This window comes from Sciurus vulgaris (assembly GCF_902686455.1).
Source record: "Sciurus vulgaris genome assembly, chromosome: 7".
Classification (NCBI taxonomy): Eukaryota; Metazoa; Chordata; class Mammalia; order Rodentia; family Sciuridae; genus Sciurus; species Sciurus vulgaris.
The window spans coordinates 156,663,807-156,680,551 of record NC_136467.1 but is presented as its reverse complement, the minus strand read 5'-3'; the positions used below and the strand labels follow the sequence as shown (position 1 = coordinate 156,680,551).

Genomic DNA, 16,745 nt, shown 5'->3' with positions numbered 1-16,745 from the left:
GACAGAATGAAGAATGACAGAGGAGGAGGAACATTATCCCACATTGCTTTAGTAACAGTGTGGTGAACTTTTATCAAAGACAGGCTTTGTGGTCAGGCAGATGTGCAGCACCCCATCTGGACCTAACACCCAGCAGCTGAAGCAGGTAAGCCCCTCCACCCCAGGTCCAGTTTCTCAAGTAAAATGTGAGATTAGTGCTTCCTGCTGCAAAATACCAACTAAATTTAAAGTGTGTTAGCTCCAATAATAATACCAGATTGAAAAACACCTAGTAATGATTGATTCTCAAGAGAGAAACTGTGTTTTTAAATAATTATGGTTAGCAGGTCCTCCACATAATGAAGTTGACTTATGTATATGGTGCACTATCATGAGTGAGGACAGAGAGTGGAAGAATGGATGCAGAAGGAACACCTTCAAATTAAACACACTGCACTCAGGGCCCCAGCAATATGATACAAGACAAAGACTGCCCTCGTAACACAGTAACACACAAAACTTAGGTGCTGAGATCTTACGAAAGCTAAGGATGCTGGCAGTCACAATGCAGGACACCATGAAGGCTGAGGAAAGCAGCTTTCCCTGGAGGCCAGGCAGTCCTTCTGTCTTTGGAACTTCAGAGCCTGCCATGGAGCTCTCTGATGAATCTTGATCCTGAACACAGGGTCATAGGTGCTTGTAGAGAAAAATGGAGTCTTGTTTAAGAGTGCTTTCAAAAAGTGAAATCAGGGCAAGGAGTAAACAACTTGCATGAGAAACTTAGAGGTGTGGCAGTGCCCCTGTTCAAGGACAGATAAGCTCTGTGTTCTGAGAACATTAAAAAAATAATAACTTAAAGACATCTGGTTTCTGCTCTCAAGGCCTGGCTCCTGGCCAGATCCAGGTCTGGAGAACAAACCTACCGATGGCACTGAGCCCAGTGGCTCCAGACAATAACTTTATATGTTTACTCTGGTGTATTTAAGAGAGATGAGAAGAACTCAAAGGTGACAAGACTGCTTTCTTTGGTTATGTATGCTGCAAAATGCCCGTGATGTCTCTCCGGTGCTGAGTCGGTATGCTACCTGGGATGGTTTTCCTTTTGTACATACTTTATATGTCTTAATAAATACTATCTTTTCCTATACGGCTTGTGGTGGTACATTCAGCAGATTGGCCCATAGAAATTATAAGTCGGTGCACAGAAGGGGAAATACGTTCCCAGACAGTGCTCCAGCACTTCTGCAGGGACATGGCCATCAGTGGCCCTTCCTCTTCCTGGCCAGGTGCGTACCTTTGGGTACCAGAAGAAGAGTGAATCCTGAGGCTCAGACCCGCCCAGCAACTACTTTGTTTTCATGGAGAAGGAGTAAGATCTGCTTCTTAGGAAATGTCACCTGGCTCCTGTGAGAAACTAGAGCCCTCGGCCCACTCACCTTGTGCTGTGGACAAGCTCTGCACTGGTCCTCTAACAAGGGGCAGCTCCCAGGTCATGTGTGTGCATTCTGGGTTTGCAGCACTCTTGGTTACCATGAACTCATACTAAGAGCTCAGTCTTTGTCGCTGATGCCGATCCAGTAACTAGGACAAGAGTTTAAGAAGAAGGAAAAAGAAGCTTCATCGCTTTTCTGGTAATGGCAAAAGGCCATCGACCAATGATTCCCACCACAGAGGCTGCCATTCTGACTGGCTGGGGATGAGGACTTTAGACTGGAATATAAGGACCGCTCCCCAGATGTTTTCAGGTTGTCATTAGATGTCATTAAGGTTGAACTTTATTCTTGAGAGAGCTGTTCTCCTTCCCTGGGTCAGGAGCTTCTTTGTTCAGGTGGGCAGTAAATGGACAGGTAACTTTCCTTAGACAGGGAGGATGTTCATCTTCTTTTCGCCACAATAAGGGAGGGGAAGAGGAAAGTAAAAACAACCACATCAGTTTTAAAATAAGCTGCCAATGGTGGAGCAGCAAGGTCAGCATTCTAAACATAAAGTGGACCCTGTTACATGACAGGACCCCTGTTAAAACCACCACCAGGACTGCGGTTTTCAGAGTTGACACCTGTCAGGGGAAGCAAGCCCCTGCAGGACCTCAGTCCCTGGAGGACGGCTTTTGTCTCCCTCCACAATTACTGCATTTGTTTGGCTCAGAGTTATCTCAGCCTTAATTATGTTCTAATTATTTTAACAGAAGTTTGTGCAGTTAGAAAGGGAACAATGAATCAAGTTTATGTCCCAAGGGTTTCCATATTACTGGCCCTCTCCTCCTCTCAGTGCTCCATGCTGGGAACCAGATGGGGACAGCTTCTGAGGAAGAGTGAGGCACTTCCCCTCCTTCTCCAGTCCTTTCTTACACTCAGGAAGAGAGTCAATGATGACCAGCACTGGGGACTCCACTTTCTGAGCAAGTCCCAACCATGGATTTGGACAGGGCAGAGTCATCTTGATCTATGCACACACACAGCAGATCAAGTTTTTTTAAATGCAGCTACTTTATTTCTTGTATATTAAACAGCAAATTAGACACAACTAAATAGGTTCATCTCCTTTTAAAAATTCAATCTGCCATAGAAAGATTTGAGGACAAACACATAACATATCTATACCCAGGAAGGTCCTAGTTTTCGTTCTGTTGCTAGGGAGGACCCTCTAGTCCCTGGGGGCACAGCAGTGTATATAAATGGGGCACTGGGCCAGGACAAGAGGGGTGGGCAGCACGGGCTGGCCTGGGCAGGCTCCTGTCCCTGGGCTTCCTTTAGCATCCTGTGTGACTGTGTCCTCATTACCTGGAGCTGCCTCTGGCACACAGTGGAAGTTTAATCCTTGTGCTTCATGTAGGACACCTGACTGTCCCTGATTTGAATGAAGAAGCCAGATCACAGGGTTAATCACACACCATGCTTGCAAGGCTAAGTACAAAGTGAAATATAAATGATAACCATCCCTATCGGGGATAGGTTAGCACTTCCCTGTCACTTTTTTTGTTTAAAAACTTGAAAATTGTGTTTTCATGAGTTTGAGATACACATAAATCTTTGGGAAAGCTGTGCTGGTGTCTTACTGGTTTTAGGACCCAGACTGTGTTCTGACAGGCCTGGAGGCCTTCTGTAGAAGTACAGTTATCAAGGAAGATAGTGCCTGGTCTTCTAGATTCTGCGGAGGGACGGAGCCTGACTACCCTGCGGATGTGCTCCAAGTTGCAAATCCTCTCCTGCTTAAAGAGGAGAGAAGATTACACTTCTTGAATAAAGACAGTTAACTAAACACCAGGAAACAAGATGAGCCGTGAATGGCAATCGCGCTCTCCAGTACTCTTAACTGAGGAAGGACTATCCGTTTATTTCCGAATCCGTGGGTGAAGTTTTGTACCTCCAGCTGTGCAGGTGGCCGCCCTGGGTCGCAGCCTCTAGTGCGTTCCCTGTGTGCACATTCTGTTGGAACCCTCTTTCAATTATAAAATCATTTTCTTCCCCTTTTTGTAGCAGTTTGGAGGTTGGCTGGAGATTTGGTTTCTGATTATCTTTCCTCAGGACACACACAATAGAGAGCAGAACCAATTTTGAACCCAGAGACTCTGGCACAAAAGCATAGGCCCAATCCACACCTGGTGGCCTCCCCTGCGGCAGATGCACGTGACCCTTCTGGGTCAGTCCCTCTTGGTCTGTCTCACTGTCAAGGAAAAGTGCGTCTCTGGATCTCAGGAGGCTCCTGTTTCTCATAGAACTGAAAACTGCCCTAAACAGCGGCATGCACGCTAAACGACGACTGGGGGAGACAGGAACTAGGGTTCTCCCCTGAGCGGTTCCCCCGTCGCAGCCCAGCCGCAGCACCGAGTGGACGTGCAGAGCCGCCTGCGCAGGCCCCGCGCTCTTCGCCCGGCTCCGGACCTGCACGCCCGAGGCAGCCGCGGCCTGGGGTCTGGTGCGCAGCTCCAGGACTGTGGCCCGAGGCCCGCACTGCTCCCCTGCGAGGCACAGGTGCCTCTGCGCAGGCGTCCAGCGCAGCAGGTGCCTTGGCGCGCTGACCCGCCGCGGGATCCCCGGCAGACTCGCTGGGCCGTTGCCCGTCTGTGCGAGACTGGCCTGGCCCTCCGCTTAGCAAGTCGCTCCCGCGCCTGCCTCAGCCGATCTGGCGGAAGCGGCAGCAGCAACATGCGGGGACGAGGTGGCCGAGTGGTTAAGGCGATGGACTGCTAATCCATTGTGCTCTGCACGCGTGGGTTCGAATCCCACCCTCGTCGGTAGAACCAACCTCCTCCTGGCCAGCAGTGGGGGCGATTTCGCTCTAGTGACTCACGGTAGCTGGAGAGAAGCCAGTCCGGTGTCATTTTAGAAATCCTAAGACAAAGTCAGCGGTCATCAAGGCAGAAACCCAAACAGATTCTCAAGACAAGTTGACCTACTTGTGGCTCACAAGAGATGGCCCGCGTTTTAATGCACAGTGCATGATTCAAAACGTTTACCCTTGCCGTGGTAGACCCTTCGTTCTGCGTCCTTCATCTGCCTTGGTGACAATTGCGCAGCGATAAAGGTTCGCCTGACTGAGGGTCTGTCCTAAACGCTTCCTTTTAAACTTGTTCGTTTTCGTTTTAACAGCTGCATTGCAGCCCCAGGAGCAGACATGCTGTAGTCCAGTTTGCCAGTCTCCACGTTTTTAAGCACCTCGTCTCTACGGAGAATCAGTGGTTTAAGGGGTCGTTGCAGGAGTCGATCAAAGGCCCCGCACATCTCTGGCTGTGGTTAGAAGTAACCGGGCGTCTGTCATTCCTCTTGCAGTGCACCTGTCTGGACAGAAGGGACCCAGCTCCCCCAGACACTTGCCAGAGTGGAACAGTGATGATTTATACACTTCATACCTAGATAGTGAAAGAGACTGAAGATACTCAAATGTATCTCCAGCCTGCCTCATGGGTAGAATGTCTGGAACCTTCCCAAATGCCATTCTCTGTGCTTTCATTTGGTATAAGCTGTCAGACTGACTGCAAATATATTTCCTGTTAGTTTTCAAACAATTTTCAAAATAATTTGATCATAGAAACTTTTAAAATACACCGAAATTTATATTAGTATAAAACATCCATGTAATTATCTCAGAACTTCCATTTTATCACTTTGGAAATCCCCGTTTTATGAAATAACATTATTTAAAACTTTAAACTTTTTCTCATGACATTATCCTGCATGCATAAAGCCCATGGCATTACGTCAACTTAAATGATCACCAAGTGGGCACCTGTGCTGCCATAGCCCAGGCTATGAATGGTGCCTGGCCAGGCTAAGAAGGGCTGCTGTCCAGTCACTGTCCCTCCCCCTGCCAGCAACCACTAATGGATCTAGCTTCCATTACTTCTTTGCACATTCTTATTATTTTAGTACCAATTTTTTATTCTTAACAACTAATCCTTTCTTATACCTGAGCTTTACATAAATAAAATCACTTATATTTTCTACTTTTCGTTAATATTCCATAAGTTTCATTATTTCACATAGATGTGGTTTCTCTAGCTTTATTTCTGCATGGAATGCGGTAGAGTGAAATATACGGCTTAGCAAGGGCTTGTCTTCATTGTCTACTCCGTAGAGAAAGCCACCCTAAAGCGTAACTGCTTAACACATTCATCCTCTGCCCATTTCTGAGGTCAGGAGCCCAGGAGCAGAGCGGCTTAGCCCCACCCTCTGCTCAGGGTTCCTCACGACACTGCAGCAAGCCAGGGCTTGGGGCTCCAGCCACCCGAGGTCCCAGTAGGCCCTGGGTGTGGCCTGCCGCTTGGGGCGCTCTTCGCTCCTGTGCTGCGCACAGGAGGGCTCTCAGCAGATCAGCTAGTTTCACCATAGCAAGCCTGCCAGAGGAGCCAGGGTGAGGCACCACGCGTTACGAACTCCATAACCTCATTTTGGAAGTGCTTTCCCAAAGCATTCAAAGATCACTTTACAAAGCAGGTAGATGGGGCCTTTGCTCAGTGGTGTGAATCTTCTCTCCCTTTTCATCTCCTATGAGCTTTGCAGCTTTCCCTTCCCTCCGGGCTGCACTATTGCAGGGGATGTGCAGAGACTAGGTGGATGGGGGCTGGCTAAGCCTCCATTCATCTCCCACTCTCCAAACCACGTTCCATATAGCAAGATCAGAGAGTAAGCTGACTCTTAGTCCAAAGACCCAGACATGATTCCTGTTAGCATCTTTCACTCCTGAACTTTGGTTTAAGCACAGAGCTCCTGTCCTGCTGCACAAGAGGCACAAAGCCCTTTTCAAAGGAATGGAAGACCATGGGAAACTTGGTCTTTTGGGGTAACATAGCCTTCTATGCTGCCCCTTCCCAGCATCCATGACTGAGCTCAGGAAAGCATCCACCTACCCTGTCCAGGGATGACTTTAAACAGCCCTGTTCCAAGTCAGGTGTGGTGGGGCACACCTGTAATCCCAGCGACTCACAAGGCTCAGGCAGGACAGTCCCAGGATCAAGGCCAGCCTCAGCAATTTAGCAAGACCCTGCCTCAAAATAAGATTTTTAAAGGAGGCTGGGAGTATCAGTGGTCGAACACTTGTGGGTTCAGTCTCCAGTATACACACACACACACACACACACACACACACACACAAACACACACACAAAGGGCCGTGCTCTGGGGGTGGGGACACAGCATCCCTCCCAGGTTCCCTGCCTGCTTGGTGACAGAGTCTGACAAAAGGCTCTTCTTCTACCTGCAGTGACTTTGGTTCTCCCAGAGGAGGAAGATCCAGGCAAACCTGGCACAGTCTCATCGATGGGTGGAGCCAGCACTGGACCTGGGCCAGCACTGGTCCTGGGCGGTGCCTCTCATGGTGAGTAGGTGACCTCCCAGCCCACCCACTGTTTTCACTCACAGCGTATGCTGCTGCGTTGTGCTCTGATTTTGGTTCTCTGGATGATTTGGAAGCCTTTGCAAGACTCAGTCCACTGGATTATATCACAGTGGCAAAACTCAATGTCCACTTGGTGCCTGTCTCCATGAAGGACTGGGAATCGGTTCGTGTCTGTTATTGGAGTTCTTTTACTAGATTGGTGAGAGATCACGGTGCTGGACTCTGAGAGCATCATGCAGTTGTGATTATTAAAGGGAAGTAGTCACGGTTGTTGGAGACCATCTTCCAATTCCATCAGTTTTATTTAACAAATGATGGGCCCAGAATTCTGCCAAGAAGGAATCAGTGGAGACTGGACTTATTCTAACTTAAAGGCTTGGGTGAATTTTCAAAAACTCAACAGGAAAAGAATTTGAGGTGGAAAAGTATCTGTAACGTGTCCTCAGATGGCTTGTGGGATTGCTGCTCGCTCACTGCGATTCTCTCTAAGAATAGACTGCTCACATGAACATGGGGTCCAGCTGCGGTTTAGTCTTCAGGCAGACGAGACTGTGGGCATCATGCCCATCACCAGTCCCTGTCCTCAAGACTGGCAACGCTGACCTTTGCAACAGAGAAAAAGCTTGGATGGGGAGCCTGGCACTCTACCTGCCTTTTCTGCTTCAGTGCCTAGTGTCCCTTGCATCCCCAGGTTCAGCAAGTGAGGCCGACTCAGTGAAACTGGAAAGTATTTCTGTGGCCAGCATTAATTCCACCAAAGCTCGTTTGCTTGTGTGTCTGACATGGTTCCTTGTAAGAGTCTTCAGAATATGTATTTAATTAAACCCAGACCCTAAAAATAGAATACTAAATAGCACCCTAAACATTTGGGTGCTAACCACAAATTTGGGCTGAACTTAACATGAAATCTGGACAAAATGGAAACTCTGAAGCTGCTGTACCTGGCTTTTTAAAGCTCTCTGCAAATTACTCATGGAATCAACTTGAAAAATTGATTACAATCTCTTTTTTTTGCTGTTGTTGGTACTGGTGATTGAACCCAGGGCTCTTCACCACTGACCCACATCCCCTGAACCCAGGGCTGCTCCACCCCTGAGCCAATCCCCTGAACACAGGGTGCTCCACCACTGAGTCACACTCCCTGAACACAGGGTGCTCCACCACTGAGTCACACTCCCTGAACACAGGGTGCTCCACCACTAAGTCACACCCCCTGAACACAGGGCACTTCACCACTGAGCCACATATCCTGAACTCAGAGCTCTTAACCACAGTTCCACATCCTCTGAACACAGGGTGCTCCAGCCCTGAGCCACATCCCCTGAACACAGGACTTCTCCACCACTGAGCCATACCCACTGAACATAGGGTGCTCCACCACTGAGTCACATCCCCTGATCACAGGATGCTCCATCAATGAGTAACATCCCCTGAAGGCAGTCTGCTCCACCACTGAGTCACACCCCTTGAACAGAAATTTCTCCACCACTGAGCCACTTCCCCTGAACACATGGCTGTTCCACCATTGAACCACATTCCCGGAACCAGCATGTTCTCTACCGTCAGACCTCCAAGCTCCTCTACACAACTCTCCCTGAGATGAAGGTGCTCAAAGTGTTCTCCTTCTGATGCTCTTATTCCTCTTCTTCTGTTGGGCAGGTTGTTTCATGGTTTTATATATAACTTTCTCCTGAGAGAAGCATTTCATAGAAGTAAGTGCTCTAGAGTTTGTGGACCTTGGTTATGAGGTCATCAGGGGGAACTCAGCCTTCTGCTGAAGACCCTGCCAGAGCAGCATTCCATGGCTCTCTGGGCATCCTCACTGACTGCATGCTCTTCATATCTGATATTCTCAGAGTAAAGACTGGTTTCTGCCTGTCTTTGACTGATTTGGCTTTTCCCGTTGTATTCCATCTGGAAAGGTAGAGTTCAATGTCACCCTGAGGACTACAGAGACTTTCTGAGTATTAGTAAGCAGTGAAACCAGAGTCACATTGGTGTGCAGGAGAACACAGAAGGGAAGCTCTCATCATCAAAGATGGAAAACTGAGCAAAAAGTAAACCTAGAATTCTGGTGCTGACCCAAATAAGAGCTGGAAGGTAATATCGAACAAACAAGAGGCAAAATGGAAATTGAGACATGACTGAATTTACATTTGTTAAGGCATTGAAGCCACTGGATTCTACAAATACTTGTGTACAGTGTATTGAGAAGATGAAAGACCAAGCATGATCCTGGACTTTTGCATTCTAATAACAAGAACATAGAATGAAACAACAAAAACAGGGAGAAATCTGATTGAGGGAGTGGGGGTACAATGTATCCATGCTGAGGTTGAACATGGAAGAAGTATTGGGATTTTGACCAAGCAGCTGGGTATTGATTGCATGGAACTTAGAACAATTCAGGGTTGATAATTTAGACTTTTGAACAATAGCCCTTAGAATGATGTTTAAAATATGTAGAATTCTACATATTTTGGATGGACACCTCTCCAAACAGTTATAGAAACAGCAATAATCATTTGGACAATATCTGTACCATTACATATATCCAGATTTTTCTTATACTCTAGAAATTGAAATATTTCTTTGCAGATATATGTCATTATTACCACTGCTTTCATCAAAAGGTGTGTGCTATATCTGAGTTTTTCTGCTTATGAATAAAAAATGGTTTTGCATCTCTTCAAGGGAACAATCTTTGTGTTTTTAATAGGACTTGGTGGTCTGGGGAACATCTTTGTTCTTGTGAACTATATGCACTTGTTTAGAAGCACTATGAAATCTGTACACCTTATCCTCATCCATTTGGCTTTTACCAATATCATAACACTTCTTACAAAAGTAATGCCAAGGACAATATCCAGTTTTGAGAAGTATGATAGATGATATAGCCTGTAAGACTGTGGTTTACCTCAATAGGGTGGCCCGAGGCCTGTCCATCTGCACCACCATTTTCCTCACGGTGGTCCAGGACGTCACCATCAGTCCCAGAGCCTCCAGGTGGGGGAGGCTGCAGCCCAGGTCTGCATGGAACATCCTTCCCTTGTTGCTCTTCTGGATTCTCAATGCCTTGATGAGCATGAACTTACCATTTTACATAAAAAATATCAATAGCATGAACATATCACATGTTATTAGCAGTTACAACTATTGCTATTTCCAATCACAAAGCTGGATAATTGGATGGATTTTTATTGTTCTCATGGTTACAGAGTGTCATGGGCTGGGTCAGTGGCCACATGGTCTTCCTCCTCCAGAAGCACCACCAGCATGTCCTCCACCTACAGACCTCCAAGTTCCTCTACAAAACTCCCCCTGAGATGAAGGCTGCTCAAAGTGTTCTCCTTCTGATGCTCTGTTTTCTCTTCTTCTATTGGGCAGATTGTTTTATGGCTTTATATGTGACTTTCTCCTTAGAGAAGCATTTCATAGAGGTAAGTGCTCTAGAATTTGTGGACCTTGGCTACACAATACTGAGCCCATTTATGCTGATTCACAGGAATGGACACCTGGCTGAATGTTGGCCTGCTCATGAGAGAGAAAAACATTAAAGACTCTATCTCATTGATCTTTTCAGCCAGTTTAAAATAATTCTTAGTTTTGTGTTGCTGTATGTGAAGGAAAATCTAGTAAGGGTAGCTGAATCACATAGAAACATTTCCATACTAGAAGCTGGGGACAGTGCGAGGACAGATGTCATAGGAAACTGGCTAAATGTTCTTTCTTTCTCTTTTCTTAGCCCTGTACATATTTACAGATATTACTTCACTTGTAAACTTGAAACTCTGTTGATATGTATTGCTATATATGGCATACTTAATTATGATTAATAGAAAATATTTTTAGAATAATTTAAAAGCAGAATGTAATAATATATAGTTGGATTTCATCTACATTATTAAATATGCAAGGAGAAAGACAAAAGTGTAATTGTGTCACCTTATAGAAAGATGAACGGAGTCATAGTGAAAATAATTCAGTTTTCTTTTGTGGTTTTTGTTTTGCTAATTCACAATTTGAAAGCATATTCCTCCAATAAATGGGAAGTTTGTGTTGATCACAATTTATGGCTTGTTTCAAGAGAGTCCTAGTTAGTCTTTACCCTACTTGATAGTGTATCCCTGTCTTTAGAAATACACATATTCTGATTCATAAGGAAGTGGGCTTAGTTTTTCCTGAAGATAAAGGGTGTACTACTGTCTGAATTCCACAGTTCCTTGTGAAGCTGTCTCCCAAAATGTAGCATAGAGAACAGACGAGGCCAGCCATCCCTGAACTGGTCATTTCCCATGGACTCAAGGGCAAGGAGTGCAAATCTTGGAAGTGCCACTGGGAATGAATGCTATGTAAAAATGGAATCATGAGGATTAGATGACTGAGCATCAACAACACACGAGTGTCTAGATGAGTGAGAAAGTGACTCGTGGCTCTTGGAAACAATTTGTCAAGTTTGCCTGGATTTTACTTTCCCTAAGTATGACTCTTCTTCACTCTAAAATGTGGAAATTGAGAAAATAAAAGTACATCAGATATCATTATTAGAAAATAATTGAAAAGAATGATGCACATGGTTAACGTGTTTGCACACATGTGGAGTGGGAGAGAGGAGAGGAATGGAAGCACTGGCCTTTGGAACACACTGCCAGGGCTGTAGCACATCAGTTTCTTTGATTTCTCAAATACCTGTAGGTTTTTGAAACCATTAAAATATAAATAGTGAGAAGAACGCATCAGTTGTTGTTTAGAAAGCTCACACAATGTTCATAGTAGAGATGGCAGAAGAGTTCCCTGCATTTTGTGAGATAAACCTCCATATAGAGAAACCCAAAAGACCTTGTATTATGGAATTGACACAGCAGTGTTTACACACAGACTACAGTTGCTGAAAATTAAAACAAAGAAATATTTTGAAAGCAACCAGAAGAATACATCAAGTAAAAGTCATCAGTGATTTGTAATTGACAGTGGATTTCATACAAGAGAACTTAGGTCCAAAAACCTTCATTTATTATAAACCTAGTGAGTCCCTTCTATTTTTGGTGGATGCAGGAACATGTTGGGTCTTCAGCAATTGGTGTCACTTCATGCCCAGTGTCAGTTAATGGCTGAAATGTTTGCTGGTTCCCTTGTTCCCATGACCAGTCATTCTACTAAGTGAATGTAGATCTGTCTGGGGAAAAGCAGGAGGAAGAGGTCAGTGTGCTGTGGCAGGACAGCAAGGTTCCTCATGAGGAGCTCCACTCCCACCACACAGGGAGCTCTGTGTCTGCAGCCTGGCTCCAGGATGGGATTAATGGAGGAGCCATGGAACCTGTTCTTGAGGTTCAAGTCATATTTTCTCACAAGATTTGGGGTTTCAACATTCTACAGATCCAGAAAGAACTGTGCATAACTCCCATATGTTTCATTCCTACAGACAAGGTAATCAATTGGTCAAAGATCTCTCTGGATCTCACAGTTCTGATTACTTTCCATTATGGTAAACATGGCCACTGTCCCTCAGTGAATCACTGCCACCAAATGGCACATGTTTTCCTGGGATCTGAAGGTCCCCTTTGTGTTTAGTATTTCTAGTTCAATGCTGACATTTCCCACTTTGATGTTGAATTCACGGCAATGAACCAACAGAGTTCACATTGAATTCTGAGGTATCCTCATGGATTTCTTCAGCACATGATGTTGGTAAAACTACATACCCTCATGCAAAATATGATGTTGGGCCTCGATTTTAAACCCTCCCTAAACTCTACTCAAAGTTGAGCAATGATTTAGACATAAAACTGAAGTTTTAGAACTCCTCAAATATAATCTAGGGAAATTCTCCTTGACTTTAGTCTCCACAGTGAGTTTCAGATTTGATATCTAAAGCAGAAAAAAATAGAAGAAATTACCCAGTGGCACTATATTCAACTAAATACATTTTGCACATAAAGGAACACTCAAATCATTGAAAGTCAGCAATGGGATGGGACCCACATTTGAAACACTGTGACTCAAAAAGTTTTACTGTCCAAATTATGTAAGTCACTCACATAGGTCATTAGGCAAAAATCCCAAGACTAAGCAGGTTATAAATGGGCAAGGGACTTGTAAAATGTTTTCCCAAAGAAGACATGCAAATGTCCATAAAGCATATAAGCAGATGTTCAACATCACTGGCCATCAGGAAACTGCAAATCAAATTCAGAAGACACAATCTCACACCCATTAAGACTGGTTCCTAGATAGGTGAGAAGACATAAAAAGAGTTAGTAAGAACCTGGTTAATAAAGAGTTTTGTGTATGATAAAGTGACTGGATATTATATGTGAGATCAATGTTCGTTTTAAATTATAACACTTGTATGGATATTCCTTACTGCAATAATGCAGATCACAATGCATTTTAAGGAAAAAGAATGAAATAGGAAGCATTTCACTACTTCAAAACTCAAAATATGCTGTGAAGGTGTAGGAATCTAAAATGATTCATGTCAGGACCTGCAGTCATTAATTTAGGTAAGTGAACTGGGGAATGAAGGTATGGAGAAAAGACAAATGGACACAGAAATAGAGAAAAAGCTGGGTCTCTGTAGTTCACTAAAATTCCTGGTGGGGAGAGAGTGACACAGAACAACCTCTGCACATTTGTTATATAAATATGATCATGTAAATTTTTATTGTGAGAAAAATCTTTAAAACAAGCACAACCAAGGTCACAGGTATGAGCAGTCCAATTATGATTATCAGCTTGTGCCCATAACTTTGTACCCCCTGGGCAGCTGGTGTCTGAACCTCAAAGTGAAGAACTGAATAGCTCCATGACTGGCACAGAACCTCCTCCTGAATAGTGCATCACCATAGCAACTGCAGTCTTTAATCAACACCTTCACACTGCAGGTTCCCAGGAAAGGTGTTGCCTCTGTCACACGACAGCTCAGGAGACCTAATTCAGTCACCACTCCTGACAGCATGGTATTGGCAGAAAATAGACACTTGCACTAATGGAAAAGAATAGGAATCTAGAAGTAGCTCATGCGTCTACAGCTAACAGACTTCACTAAAAGGTGCTTTGAAGGTTCATTAGAGAAAGTAGAGTCTTCTCAATAAAGTGGTCCAGGAAAAACTGGATATCCACATGGAGAAGAATGTAACTAGACTCTTGTGTCTTTCAAGCCACAAAATCTCTTAAAATGGATTAAAGAGTTAAATGTAAGACTCAAATCAACCAAAGTTATAGAAGAAAACCAGGGAAAAATTTAGGGCATTATTATAGGCAATAATTTTTGGACAAATCACCAAAATGTCAGGAAAAACACAAAAAAGGGACAAATGAGATTCTGTTGAACTATACATACTCTGCACAGGAAAAGAAAAGAATGAACAAGACTGAGGAGACTAACTACCTAGTAGCTGAATGTTTTGAGAAGTCTATGTATCATAGGGAGTATATCTTCAGGATACCTAAAAGAAACTTAATCATTCAATAGCAAGATTTGTTGGTGTAACTTAGTGGGAGACCATTTCTCAGTACAGGCAATGCCTTGGGTTGGATGCCAAAAAATGCAAACATTGAAAGAACTCTATAATAAAACACAAACAATTTTATTTACAGCAAAACCCCATGATTAAAAAGGGGCAACAAGACTATGATCACCTTTTTCAGAAGACAAGTTACAAATAGTCAACTTCAGTAATTATCAGGGTAATGTAACCCAAAACCTCAATACCACTAAAATTGCCTCTGTCAAAAAGTAAAAAGGTTACAAACTCTGGTGGGAATGTGGCAGAAAGGAACCCTCACACACTGTGGGTGGGACTGTAAATAAGTACAGATGTCATGAAAACTGTGGGAGAATCCAAAACCATTAACAATATGACTACCACATGATCTAGTGATCCAAATTTGGGTTTAAAGCTAAAAGGTATGAAATCAGCATGTTCAGAAGACACCTGCAATCCTATGTTCACTGCAGCCAATGCAGCCAAAAGCCAGTGTCATTGTAAGTGACCATCAAATGAAGTACGGATAAGTCACAGGTAACCCACCATGATGGAAAAGCATCCATCCAAAAAGTAAAATGAAACCCTGTCATCGTCGGCACCTTCACTGAACTGGAGGTGTTATGTAAAGTGGACTACATCAGGCACAAGGAGAGATGAAGCACCAGATCGCACTCTCTGGTGGAACAGGAAACTGTTGAACTCACTGAAGTTGGAAGCAGATGGTGAAGATCATAGGACTGGGGGAGGTGAGGGGATGGGGAAAGTGGATAAATGGTACTAAGTTACAGGAATAAAGGAGCAAGGAATCCTGATGGGCTAGGAGTCAGAGTATGAGCATAGATAATGGTAATGCAGTGTATGTTTCGGAAAACTGGAGGGAGAGACTATCCATGTTTTCAGCATATATATTTGAGGTTATATGTGTGTGTGCTCCCTGATCTTAATATTATTAATTGTTTATATGAACAAAACTCCTCATGGCACCCCATAAGTATGTATAAATTAGTGCCAATTAAATAAAGACCCCTGAGAAAGAAAGCAAGTAATCAATGTAACTCCTATCATTAGTTAAATCACCTATTACATTCTGAGATACTGGTACGTTCTGCTTTATTTGAAATGGTAGAAAGGTCTATGGCCAAATCTCCCTAAATATGCCCAATGTTATCTGAAATGGATTAAAGTTGAGGTGACCAAGGCCACCTTGATCTTGTTCACTGAGTCATATGTGGGTCCACAGATAGAACTCACCAGCAGTGGTCACATAAACTAACTGACAAGAAGAAGGACAGAAAATTAACACCTTATTGTGAAAAACCATCATAAAAATCTCAGAATGTGTTAGTCACCATGCAAATATACTCAACATGATGACAGACCAGAACACCATGCCCTGCTTGATCAGCATCTGAAACTGTGAAAAGAGAAGGTTTCTTCCAACCCACATTTACTTAGTGACACTTTTACTTATTGGACACCATAAATGTTCTCAGATGGGTATAGAGAACTAGGTGTTTGTCCTTTTGGGTTTTGGTCTTACTTTGAGGCCAGAACTTCTTGCTATGGCTCTTTTCTCCTATTTTGAAATGAAAACGTTTACTTGGTGCTGGTGTGTATAGGATGCATGTAAAGTGCTTTTGATTACAGTGGCTCACAGGAAAGTAGAGTTCACCTTCAGTGCCACAGGAGATGTTGGATTCTGAGCAATGCTGTGATGGTTAAGACATGGGGCCCTTGGAGATGGACTGAATGTTGCATTGTGAGATTGGCATGAGATTGGGGGTCAGGACTGGAATGTTCTGGTGTGTGATCAGAGCTCATGTCAGGCAATGCAGGAGTGCTCAGAGGTGTGGCTGTGAAGACATGATTGGATCAGGATTGGATCATGAGTCTCTGACCTCCTCAGTGCATTAGTCCACTTGATAGATGACAAATCTGAATGTCCTGCTGGCTGGTAAGTATAGGCAAGTGGTGTGGCACCTAGAAGTAGAATCCTAGGGGAGTGACCATGGGACTGTATCTGACCTTGGTTCCTTCTTGCCTTTCTTTGTCTCCTTCCCTGCTGCCATGGCTGGTGTTTCTGCCTAGGAGTCAGCAGACAATGGGGTAAAACTCTGAAACCATGGGTCAAAATACACCTTTCCTCCTCTTGGTGCACATGTAGTGCAGCAACTAGGGAGTGAGTTCTTTGCAGCACAGTGACCCCGGACCTACTGTGCTAAGTGTGGCCATTGTAGGAAGCCCAATCCATGAATGACCTCACCTATCACAATACACAACACCTAATTATCCCCTTTCTCCTAATCCAGCTTGATAAGCATCCACACCTCTAGAACTAATGCTGGTTCTCCCAGTGGCTCCTGAGGTCACTCAGTGAGAGCTCAGATCTGCAAAGACCCTTCTAGAGGGTCATGTTGGCTCCTCTGGGGCACCAGCCATGGC

The 16,745-nt window shown here is 44.3% G+C and overlaps 1 pseudogene across 1 annotated transcript; it reads left to right on the top strand.

Moving 5' to 3' along the window:
• The first annotated feature begins 9,486 nt into the window (after positions 1–9,486).
• Positions 9,487–10,370, top strand: LOC306667006 (vomeronasal type-1 receptor 4-like; annotated as a pseudogene). Its single transcript has one exon. The product of its transcript is annotated as a vomeronasal type-1 receptor 4-like (transcript).
• The last annotated feature ends 6,375 nt before the right edge of the window (positions 10,371–16,745 follow it).